Source organism: Symphalangus syndactylus, chromosome 10 (assembly GCF_028878055.3).
Source record: "Symphalangus syndactylus isolate Jambi chromosome 10, NHGRI_mSymSyn1-v2.1_pri, whole genome shotgun sequence".
Lineage (NCBI taxonomy): Eukaryota > Metazoa > Chordata > Mammalia > Primates > Hylobatidae > Symphalangus > Symphalangus syndactylus.
Window position 1 is genome coordinate 38,976,316 of NC_072432.2, and position 12,530 is coordinate 38,988,845.

General features: G+C 37.9%; 1 long non-coding RNA gene across 1 annotated transcript in view; it reads right to left on the minus strand.

The window, feature by feature from the left end:
- The window catches only part of LOC134731508 (uncharacterized), a 40,368-nt gene extending 28,118 nt beyond the window's left edge, over window positions 1-12,250 (minus strand). Inside the window, exon 1 of the long non-coding RNA XR_010113823.1 lies at window positions 11,991-12,250. This is a non-coding gene — a long non-coding RNA (uncharacterized lncRNA). The remainder of the gene's footprint in view (window positions 1-11,990) is intronic.
- Window positions 12,251-12,530: the final 280 nt, after the last annotated feature.

Consider the following 12,530-nt stretch of genomic DNA (forward strand, 5'->3'; position numbering starts at 1 on the left):
CCTGCTAGTGACACAGAAGCTGACATCCAGCTCCCACCCTCCTTCCTCCCAGGTTCGGGGAGCAGGTAGAGTGGGAGCCATTAGGTGGGCTCTGCCAGTGTTGTCATAGAGTGGCAAGTCCTCCATGGGATGGGAGTGGCATGTGGGAGCCTTCTGCATCATGCACTATGAAAAAAAAATTTACTATGGGGCAAGTGGTTAATATAGTTAAGTGATTGTGTGTGTGTGTGTGTGTGTGTGTGTGTATATATATATATATTTTCCAGTGTAGAAAGTATTGGCTAGGTCTGTAATCAAGTAATCCACAGAAGTGCCTTCATATGTGCTGAAACAGGATTATGAGAGGGACAGACACAGGACTGAAGACAGGGAGAAAATGTGCATGGCTGTAAGAATATATTGCTTTGATTCTTTGACTTCTCATGATATATGAAAACAAATAAAGCGGGGGGTTGACTTCAATATCATGAACATATTTAAAATGAAATTCTGAGCATGGAGACAAATTTCAAATCCTGGTATAAACAAATAATCTAAAAATATAGATAAGGAAAAAATGTTTTCACATATATGATTGACCAAAAAAAAAGATATTTCTAAAATCCTGGTGCTTTTTCATTTAAAAATAGACAACCAAAGAGGAAAATGAACAATGATGGAAATTCATGGAAGAGGAAATTAAAATGGCAAAATAGCATATTAAATGGCACTGAGCCTTGGTAGTGATCAAAAAAAAAATAAAGCAAAATGAGATATTACTGCTTACCTATTAGCTTACGCTGTTGGTAGAAATGTGCATTGTCATAGGTTTCTGACAAACAATTTGTGATTTTTATTAAAATTTTAAACATGCATATCCCAAGCAATATCACACTTGGGAATCGACTGTGTAATTATAATTATCTGTGTATAAGAATATAGAAACAAGGCTATTAGCTGCAGCCTTACTGGTAGAAGAAACAAAAATTTTTAAACTCTCTGATTGATTGACAGAATAAGGAATGATAACTTCCTATTTTGAATGAGAATCTTATAAAAAAAAATAGAGGACTGGGCATTGTGGTTCATACCTGTAACCCCAGTGCTTTGGGAGGCCGAGGCAGGTGGATCACTTGAGCTCAGGAGTTCGAGACTAGCCTGGACAAAATGGCAAAAACCTGTCTCTACAAAAAAACACAAAAATTAGCCAGGCATAGTGGCATGCAACTGTATTCCCAGCTACTTGCGAGGCTGAGGTGGGAGGATCGCTGGAGCCCAGGAGGCACAGGTTGCAGTGAGCCATGATGGCACCGTTGCACTCCAGCTTGGGCAACAAAGCAAATCCTCATTTCAAAAAAAAAATTATCTAAAAATCTGGAGAAATTAATATGATGCATCAGAAAGTATAAAAAGCAAGGTACAGAATAATATGTATTATATGATCCAATTTTTGTGAAAGAAAAAACAAAACAAATTAAAATTCCTATTTATTAGTATATAGGTTCATATGAGCATGGAGAAAGACACAGAAATGTATAAAACAGGCTGTCCCCTCAGAAACCTGGATCTGAAAAGAGTTAAAGGACTAAAGTTAACTTTTGAACCATAACTGTTTTGAACTAATATTATGTAATTCTTTACATACTATTTTTGAAAGTCTTGAATAGAGGCAGGACAATCAACTTGAACAATTTCTTCAAGAATGTCAATCACATTCTTTAATCATTTGTAGGAGCTTGACATCAATATTGTCAGTTATGATGAGATTTATGACTTTATTACTTTTTTACCTTATAAAGGAACAGTAATGAAAGATTCTAGCTGCCAACATGTATATGTAATTGTGAACTAATTTAAAGGTACTGTAATTGAGATTTTAATCACTTAAAAAAAAACTTCTGACCAAATAAAGGTCAAAATAATATAAACTATCACAGCCACTTCTAAAGCCTTGGGATAATATTACTCATAGAGTCATAGAAATGTTTTTCTTACTGGATCATTCAGGAAGCTAAGATTATCAATGGCAGACATATAAGTCTGGATATAAGAAAACTCATAGGCCTTAATAGAAAACTTTCAGAGCTATTAAACATGAAATTATTATAAGGTCAAATAGATTTTTGGCTATAGACTTGCAAGATTAAAGCGAACAAGCTTTTGGAGTTACCTGCTTACCTGGGTAGTCCTGGATTTTGCATTGTTTCTCCCAAGAGGCTTATAATTGGAATTTTTTTTTTTTTTTTTTTTGAGACAGAGTCTCACTCTGGCTCAGGCTGGAGTGCAGTGGCACGAGATCTCGGCTCACTGCAAGCTCAGCCTCCTGGGTTCACGCCATCTCCTGCCTCAGCCTCCCAAGCGGCTGGGACTACAGGCGTCTGCCACCACGCCTGGCTAATTTTTTTTTTTTTTGTATTTTTAGTAGAGACCGGGTTTCACCGTGTTAACCAGGATGGTCTCGATCTCCTGACCTCGTGATCTGCCCATCTCGGCCTCCCAAAGTGCTGGGATTACAGGCGTGAGCCACGGCGCCTGGCCTCAATTCTCAAGAGATTTTTTAATGATATCATGGTCTTCTTTCATGCATATAATATCTTTTCTCTTTGCAAATAATAACAGCTTTTAAAAACATTTTGTATTTTTTCACTTCATGGATTATTTCCTCTAACTTCTTTTTTCTTTGCTTTGTTTCTATCTTTCCTATTACAAAGCTAGAATCACTCCACATTTCTGATGATCTTGGTTGTCTTCTGTTGCAGGATGGGGCACTAATGAGCTATTGGGAAGCTCTGAATACAAGGGTGGCATCTGTGTCATGTGAGATTTGCTATAGAACTATCTGGTGGGATTAATTGCTGGGGAATATAATGTCAGTAAGGGTGGGTATTTTCTCTTGGGCTGGTCAGATTTTTCAAAGTTGATTTTGGAAGTTTCCGTGCAGAAGACACATCCCCAGCTGCCAGCACTCTGGGGCCCAAGAGGGCAATTGAGAAGTGAAAATCATCACAGCAGAGTAGAAATCCAAAAGAAACATAAAAGATCTCAATAAATTTACGCCATGGTGTACCTTTTCTCCAGAAGATAACTAATGAAGTGCCCCCAAACTGATAATTAATTCAAAGAAAAATGTGATATCTGACAAGCTGATGCTCTCACCCTGGGGAGAGGGAAGAGATTCCCCAGGATGAGGGTGAGGAGGCTTCAGGATGGCAGGTGTGGCCAGATGGAAAGCACCTCCTGCTCACATGGAGTAAGTCAAAGACTCCAGAGAGATTCACAGCTGGGAATAAAATTTCCAGAGACTAGATCAACAATCATGCTGTGTCTCAAGCAATTTAAATGGAAATAAAGTTGACATGTTCTCGAAAAATATGCTAAAAAACTCAAAAGTGGCTTTAAGGCTGACATAGACATACAAAATATGTGTCTATAAAATGAATATAATAGTAGAACCTACCTCATAGAGTTATTCTGAGATTTACATGAGTACATAATTTGAACTATTTGGAACAGCAACTGGCACATGCTGAGAGTGACAAGGATATTAGCTATTATTATTCTTCAGGTTATTAAACTCTGGAGTTGGGCTTCCTGGAATCCTGGCCCCACCACTAGCTGTGTTACATTGGGAAATTTATGCAACCTCTCTAAACCTCAATGTCTTAATCTGTACAACGTGCATGGCAATGGTATTTACCTCATAAGTTAATGCTAAACATTGCACTAAATGAGGCAATGTATGCTCAAAAACGAGCATAGTCAGCACTCCATAAATGTTAGCTATAAATAGTAATTTGTGTTTTTCACAAAAATTTATTATATTTTAACTTCAAAAAGGAAAAAAAATCTCCACCATTAAAGAACTCTTCAGTTTTTAGATACTTTTATATTGCGACAACCATAGCATTTGTATTACTCTGTACTGTTTTAATAAACAGTTGGTATTTCTACATCATCTCAGTAATTACACGTTTAAGCATCTGCCAAGAACATTTTCAGGATAATTTAAAATACATCAATACATCATCAAAACACTTTTGGAACATTCAGATGGTTTGTAGTTTGGCTGTCACAGAGAAGGCTGGATGGAACATCTTTGCTTTTGGATTGGGCTTCTTAGATTATTTCCCAACTCCCTTCACAGGAGGAATGTAAACAAATATTTTGCCCTCTCACACATGGTCTTCTTGGCAGGATTCCAGGCTCCACAGCCACTGCCAGACCAGCAAGTATTTCCGCTCCCTCGACATCTTGGGCTTCAGTTCCAAAATCAAAATGAAACGCTAATTGAGTAGGAATTGAAGGCTTTGAATGTGGGATTTTCAAAAAATTCTCTAGGAACTTAAAATGTATTCTATTTATTGCAATGGGCTATAGAGTATTTATGTATCTATTCCATTCTCAAGTTCTGTTTACTGCTACTAAAGTCCCTCTTCCAATTTTCATTTTGCACCTCATCCCAAAACATGCTTTAAGGTTGTTATTTATGCACGTATATGAAATGTTACAATTCTTTCCAGCAATCTTCACAATAATATTAATCTCATTATCTTACCAAGTTATTTAGCCCCCAAAATGAAGAATTTGAACTGAAGATAATTGCTGCAAGTTACAATATTCTTGTCAGGTCCATGTAAATTATGGACCTCTGTGGAAAAGAAGACAGTTGGATCTCTTGCAGGGATGCTGGTCTGTCTTTCTCCAGGCTTTGGAGTCATGTCTTCGCACTGCTCATCATTACCTGTATAATTATATCAGAGATGCCAATCCTTGCCTTCCACTAACCTTCCAAGAGAGCTTGTGGTAATTTGTTACATAAGCAATAGAAAATTAACACACCCCTGTTGCAAACATGGCCATTTGAGATCTGCGGATAGACACATTTCCCTCTTTGATATCAGCCTGGAAAAGCTCATCAATTTTAAGAAGCCATAAGATTAGATTAGGTTTACCTGGATAATCCAAGCTAATCTTCCCATCCCAAGACCTTTAACTGAATCATATCTACAAAATCCATTTTTTCCCTGTAAAGCAACATATTTCTAGATTCCAGGGATTGGAAGTGGATTTCTTTGAGGGCCATTATTCTGCCTACCAGGCAGAGGATGATTCCCCCAAAGTGAATCAAGTATATCATCTCCCTGGATAAGCTGAATTTAGAATATGGTACTTTGTGAAAATATAATATAGAATCGTGCTGGCTTGCAGAGACACACACACAGAGAGAAGTAGAGGAAAGTGATGCCCTGTGACCCCTAGACATTGATAGGGTTACCTTTGGACATTCCAGATGTTGCTCCAGGCCTGCTATGGCCCTCTGATACTAGAACACTGGCTCTCAATAATGTGACAACTGCTCTTCCCACCTGCCCGTCTAAACGTTTAGAAGCTGGGACAAAGAGTAAGCACAGAGTGGTTGCCAGATGGTATTAAGAAAGATCTCCTGACTGTATGGAGTTTATCCCAAAGTGCTTTCAGTATTTCATGGAGCCATATGCTCAAAATATGATGGAAGCTCATAAGTGGATACCACATTTCCAAATTCATTAGGGCCTTGAAAACAAGGTAGTAGTGGCTATAATTCCCTTAAATGCTAGGTCTCCATATGTGAGAGATGATTAAACAGAAAAATGAATAAAAGAGTGTATTAAAGGGAAAAAAGATATTCAATATTATTTGTCCATACTGTTGATTGCGTATACACCTTTCAATTCCATCTCATCTTTCTTGACAAATCCTTTTTAGGGGGTGACTGATAATTTTATTTTGGGATTGATAACAGGTTTTTCATTTTATTTATTTATTTTTTCTATTTCAATAGGTTTGGGGGAACAGGTGGTGTTTGGTCAAATGAATAAGTTCTTTGGTGGTGATTTCTGAGATTTTGGTGCACCAATAACTTGAGCAATGTACACTGTACATAATGACTAGTTTTTTATCCCTGACCTCCCTCCTACCCTTATCACTGAATCCTCAAAGTCCATTGCATCATTCTCTTGTCTTTGTGTCCTCATAGCTCATCTCCTACTTATGAGTGAGAAAATATGATATTTGGTTTTTCATTCCTGAGTTACTTCACTTAGAATAATGGTCTCCAATTCCACCCATCTTGCTGCCAATGCCATTATTTAGTTCCTTTTTATGGCTGAGTAGTATTCCATAGTGTTTGTGTGTGTATGTGTTTTCTTTAGTCAATGATTGGTGGGCATTTGGGCTGACTCCATATTTTTGCAATTGTGAATTGTGCTGCTATAAACATGTGTGTGTAAGCATCTCTTTCTTATAATGACTTCTTTTCCTCTGGGTAGATACCAAGTAATGGAATTGCCGGATCAAATGGTAGATTTTCTTTTAGTTCTTTAAGGAATCTCCTCACTTTTTTCCATAGTGGTTATATTAGTTTACATTCCAACCAACAGTGTCAAAGTGTTCCCTGTTTACCGTATCCACACCAACAGGTATTATTTTTTTATTTTTTCATTATGGCCATTCTTGAAGTAGTAGGGAGGCATCATATTGTGGTTTTGATTTGCATTTCCCTGATCATTAGCGATATTGAGCATTTTTTCATATGTTTGTTGGCCATTTATTTTCATTTGAGAATTGCCTACTCACATCCTTAGCCCACTTTTGAATGAGATTGTTTTTCTCTTGCTGATTTGTTTGAGTTCTTTGTAGATTATTGATATTAGTCCTTTGTCACATGTATAGATTGCCAAGATTTTCTCCAACTCTGTGGGCTGTCTGTTTAATCTGCTAATTATTTCTCTTGCTGTGCAGAAGCTTTTTAGTTTAATTAAGTCTCATCTATTTATCGTTGTTTTTGTTGCATTTGCTTTTGGGTTTTTGGTCATGAAGTCTCTTCCTAAGCCACTGTCTAGAAGGGTTTTTCCAATGTTATTTTCTAGAGTTTTTATGATTTCAGATAGTTGATTTAAGTATTTGATCCAGCTCAAGTTGATTTTGTGTAAGTTAAGAGATGAGGATCCTGTTTCATTCTTCTACATGTGGCTTGCCAACTATCCCAGCACCATTTGTTGAATAGGGTGTCCTTTCCCCACTTTATGTTTTTGTTTGCTTTGTCAAAGATCAGTTGGCTGTAAGTATCTGGGTTTATTTCTGAGTTCTCTATTCTGTTCCGTTGGTCTACAAGCCTGTTTTTATACCAGTACCGTGCTGTTTTGGTGACTATAGCATTATAGTATAATTTGAAGTTGGGTAATGTAATGCTTCCAGGTTTGTTCTTTTCCCTTAGTCTTGCTTTTGCTATGTGGGGACTTTTTTGGTTCCATAAGCATTTTAGATTGTTTTTCCTAGTTCTGTGAAGAATGACAGTGCTATTTTGATGGGAATTTCAATAAATTTATAGATTGCTTTTGGCAGTATGGTCATTTTAACAATATTGATTCTACCCATTCATGAGCAGGAGATGTATTTCCATTTGTTTGTGTCATCTATGATTTTTTCAGCAATGTTTTGTAGTTTTCCTTGTGGAGGTATTTCACCTCCTTTGTTAGGAATATTCCAAAGTATTTAAATTTTTTTGCAGCTATTGTAAAAGGGGTTGAGTTCTTGATTTGATTCTCAGTTTTGTCACTGTTGGTATATAGCAGGGCTACTGATTTTTGTACATTACTTTTGTATCGTGAAACTTTGCTGAATTCATTTACCAGTTCTAGGAGCTTTTTGGATGAGTCTTTAGGGTTTTCTATGTATACAATCATGTCATCAGCAAACAGCAACAGTTTGACTTCCTCTTTACTGGTTTGGATGCCCTTTATTTGTTTCTCTTATCCAATTGCTCTAAGACTTGCAGTACTGTCTTGAATAGAAGTGGTGAAAGTGGGCACCCTTGTCTTGTTCCAGTTCTCAGGGGAAGGCTTTCAACTTTTCCCCATTCAGTATTATGTTGGCTGTGGGTTTGTCTTCAATGGCTTTTATTACCTTAAGGTATATCCCTTTTATGCCGATTTTGCTGAGGGTTTTAATCAGAAAGGATGCTAGATTTTGTCAAATGCTTTTTCTGCATCTATTGACATGATCATGTGATTTTTGTTTTTAATTCTGTCTATGACTTGTCTCACATTTATTGACTCGTATATGTTAAGCCTTCCCTGCATCCCTGGTATGAAACCCACTTTTCATGGTGGATTATCTTTTGGATATACTGTTGGATTCAGGTCACTAGTATTTTGTTGAGAATTTTTGTATCTATGTTCATCAGAGATACTGGTCTGTAGTTTTCATTTTTGTTATGTCCTTTCCTGGTTTTGGTATTATGGTGATACTGGCTTCACAGAATGATCTGGGGAGGATTCCCTCTTTCTCTATCATTTGGAATAGTGTCAATAGGATTGGTACCAATACTTCTTTGAATGTTTCATAGAATTCAGCTGTGAATCCGTCTGGTCCAGGGCTGTTATTGGTCTGTTCAGAGTTTCTATTACTTCCTGGTTTAATCTAGGACGGGTGTATCTTTCCAAGAATTTATCCATCTCCTCTAGGTTTCCTAGTTTATGCACAAAAACGTGTTCATAGTAGCCTTGAATGATCTTTTGTATTTTTGTGGTATTGGTTGTAATTTTAGCCATTTCATTTCTAATTGAGCTTATTTGGATCTTCCCTCTTCTTTACATGGTTAATCTTGTCAATAGTCTGTCAATATTATTTTTCAAAGAAACAGCTTTTTAAAATATATCTTTTTTTGTTTGTTTCAATTTCATTTAGTTCTGCTCTGATCTTGGTTATTTCTTTTCTGCTGGGTTTGGGTTTGGTTTGTTACTGTTTCTCTAGCTCCTTGAGGTGTGACTTGAGATTGTCTCTCTATTTGTGTTCTTTCAATCTTTTCGATGTGGACATTTAATGAATGCTATGAACTTTCCTCCTGGTATCACTTTGCTGTATCCCAGAGGTTTTGATAGGTTGTATCACTGTTATCATTCAGTTCAAATAACTTTTTAATTTCCATCTTGATTTCAGTGTTGGCCCAATGACCATTCAGGAGCAGATAATTTAATTTTCATGTACTTGCATGGTTTTGAGGGTTACTTTTGGAGTTTATTTCAAATTTTATTCCACTGTGGTCCGAGAGAGTACTTGCCATAATTTCGATTTTCTTAAATTTATTGAGACTTGTTTTTTCACATATCATATGGTCTACCTTAGAGAATGTTCCATGTGCTGATGAATAGAATGTATATTCTGCAGTTGTTGGGTAGAATGTTCTATAAATATCTGGTAAGTCCATTTGTTGTAAGCTATAGTTTAAATCCATTGGTTCTTTGTTGACTTTCTGTCTTGATGACCTGTCTAGTGCTGTCAGTGGAGTATTGAAGTCTCCTACTATTATTATATTGCTGTCTATCTCATTTCTTAGGTCTAGTAGTAATTATTTTGTAAATTTGGGACCTCCAGTGTTAGATGCTTATATATTTAGGATTGTGATATTTTCCTGTTGAAATAGTTCTTTCTTTTATCATTATATAATGTACCCCCTTGTCTTTTTTAACTTCTGTTGCTTTCAAATTTGTTTTGTCTGATATAACAATAGCTATTCTTGCTTGCTTTTGGTTTTCATTTGCATGGAATATCTTTTTCCACCCCTTTACCTTAAGTTTATGTGAGTCCTTATGTGTCAGGTGAGTCTCTTGAAGACAGCAGACACTTTGTTGGTGAATTCTTATCCATTCTGCCATTCTATATATTTTAAGTGGAGCATTTAGGCCATTTACATTCAACGTTAGTATACAGATGTGAGGTGCAATTCTATTCATCATGCCATTGTTGCCTGTATACTTTGGTTTTTTTTTTCATTGTGTTGTTGTTTTATAGGTCCTGTAAGGTTTATGTTTTAAAGAGGTTCTGTTTTAATGTGTTTCCAGGATTTGTTTCAAGATTTAGAGCTCCTTTTAGTAGTTCTTTTAGTGCTGGCTTAGTAATGATGAATTCTCTCAGCATTTGTTTGAAAAAGACTGTAACTTTCCTTCATTTATGAAGCATAGTTTTGCTGGATACAAAATTCTTGGCTGGTAATTGTTTTCTTTAAGGAGACTAAAGAAAGGACCCCAATCTCTTCTAGCCTGTAGGGTTTCTGCTGAGAAATCTGCTGTTAATCTGGCAGGTTTTCCTTCATAGGTTACTTGATGCTTTTGCCTCACAGCTCTTATGATTCTTCCCTTTGTCTTGACTTTAGATAACCTGATGACTATGTGCCTAGGCAGTGATCTTTTTGTGATGAATTTCTCAGGTGTTCTTTGAGCTTCTTATATTTGGATATCTAGGTCTCTAGCAAGGCCAGGGATGTTTCTCTTGTTTATTCCCTCAAATATGTTTTGCAACTTTTAGATTTCTCTTCTTCTCCAAGAACACCAGTTATTCTGAGGTTTGGTCATTTAACATAATCACAAATTTCATTCAGGCTTTGTCCTTTTTTAAAAATTCCTTTTTCTTTTTATTTGTTGAATTGTGTTAATTTAAAAGCCTTGTTTTTTAGAAGTTCTCTTTTCTACTTGTTTGATTCTATTGCTGAGACTTTCCAATGCATTTTTCAATTCTCTCTGTCCTTCGTTTTCAGAAGTTTTGATTGTTTTTCTCTTATGTTATCAATTTCACTAGATATTATCCCATTTACACCCTGTATCGTTTTTTTGATTACTATAAGTTGGACTTCACCTTTCTCTGGTGCCTCCTTGATTGGTTTGATAATCAACCTTCTGATTTCTTTTTATGGCAATTCAGAGGTTTCATCTTGGTTTGGATCCATGGCTAGTAATCTAGCAGGATCTTTTGGGGGTGTTGAAGAATCTTATTTTGTCATATTACCAGAACTGTTTTTCTGGTTTCTTCTCATTTAGGTAGATTACATCAGAGGGAAGATCTAGGACTCAAGGGCTGCTGCTCAAATTCTTTTGTCCTATAGGATGCTCCCTTGATGTGGTGCTCTCCCCTTTTCCCAAGGGATGGGACTTCCTGAGAGCTGAACTCTAGTTGTTGCTTTTTCTCTTCTGGATCTAGCAACCCAGTGGAGATACCTGGCTTTGGACTGGTACTGGGGAGGGTATTCAAAGAGTCCTGTGATGTGATCCATCTTCAGGTCTCTTGGCCATGGATACCAGCACCTTCTCCAGTGAAGGTAGCAGGAGAGTGAAGTGGATTCTGTGAGGGTCCTTGGATGTATTTTTGTTAAGTGTGCTGGTTTTGTGTTGGTTGGCCTCCAGCCAAGAGGTGATGATTTCAAGAGTGCCTCAGCTATGGTAGTCTAGGGAGGATCAGGTGGTGGGCAGGACCATAGCACCCCCAATAGATTACGTCCTTTTCTTCAGCTACCAGGCTGGGTAGAAAAAGACCATCAACTAGGGGCAGGGTTAGACATGTCTGAGCTTAGACTCTCCTTGGTCAGGGCTTGCTGTGGCTGATTTGGGGGATGAGGGTGTAGTTCCTAGGCCAATGGAGTTATGTTCCCAGGGGGATTACAGCTGTCTCTGCTGTGTCACACAGGTCATCAGGGGAGTGGGGGAAATCTGGCAGCCACAGGCTTCACACAGCTCCCATGCAGCCCACAGTCTGAAGGGCCAGTCTCACTCCCACCATGAACCCCCAAGAAAAATGTGTTTATTTCCCTCCAGTCAGCTGGTGAGCGGAGCTGAGAAATTGCCCCAGGCTATAAGCCCCCCAACTGAGAAAGCAAGCTGGCTCATATTTCCTCTGCTGTCCCACAAAGCCTGGAGCAGCAGTCTACCTCCTTCAAAGGGTCTGTGGATTCTCTCTGCTTTCCTGGTATGTCCCTGCAGTAGTTCTTGGAGCAAAAGTTCACAGTGTGGGTCTCCATGAACTGCTCTGTTCATCTAAGTAGCAGGTGCAAGTTAGTCCTGCCTCCTATCCTCCTCCATTTTGCCTCCTGATGACCCATTTTTCTTGATACATCTTAACAAAATATCTTTCTTTCAAGGTTTCCTCACCCTAAAAGTAGAAGTCATTTATTTAATTTAATCAACAAATATCTGAGCACTCACTCTGTGCCAGGCATTCAGTTAAGAGCTGAGAATGCACAGTGAAAAGACAGAGTAGGGTCTTCCTCCTTTGAATTCCACGTTGAACTCTTCTCCTGGCACGACCACTTCCTGCTTCCCAGGAGGGTTCTCTGTCTTGTCTACCTGACCACAGCCAATCCCACTGCTAATCTGTAAACCCTTAAAGAGGAGACACCGGATCTTCTGGATTATGGGACTGCTCATAGAACAGTGCCTGTCCTAACATAAATGAGCATAAGAATTCAACAATCACTCATTAAACACCTACTGTATACAAGGAACTAGGTACAGTTGATGATATAAATGAAATTTAAGAACATCCCTGACTAGAAATTTCCAGTAGAAATTGGGAGACTGATCTCTACACTAAATATTGAGGGCAACAAAACGGAACAGACCCCAAACCACAGGAGGCATGCTAGTATGACAGGGATGCAGAGACATAAAGCACGACAGTGAGATGGAGTTAATATACCTCCACGAGGGTGACCTTGTCCTGGGTCTCAAATTTTGGGTAGGATT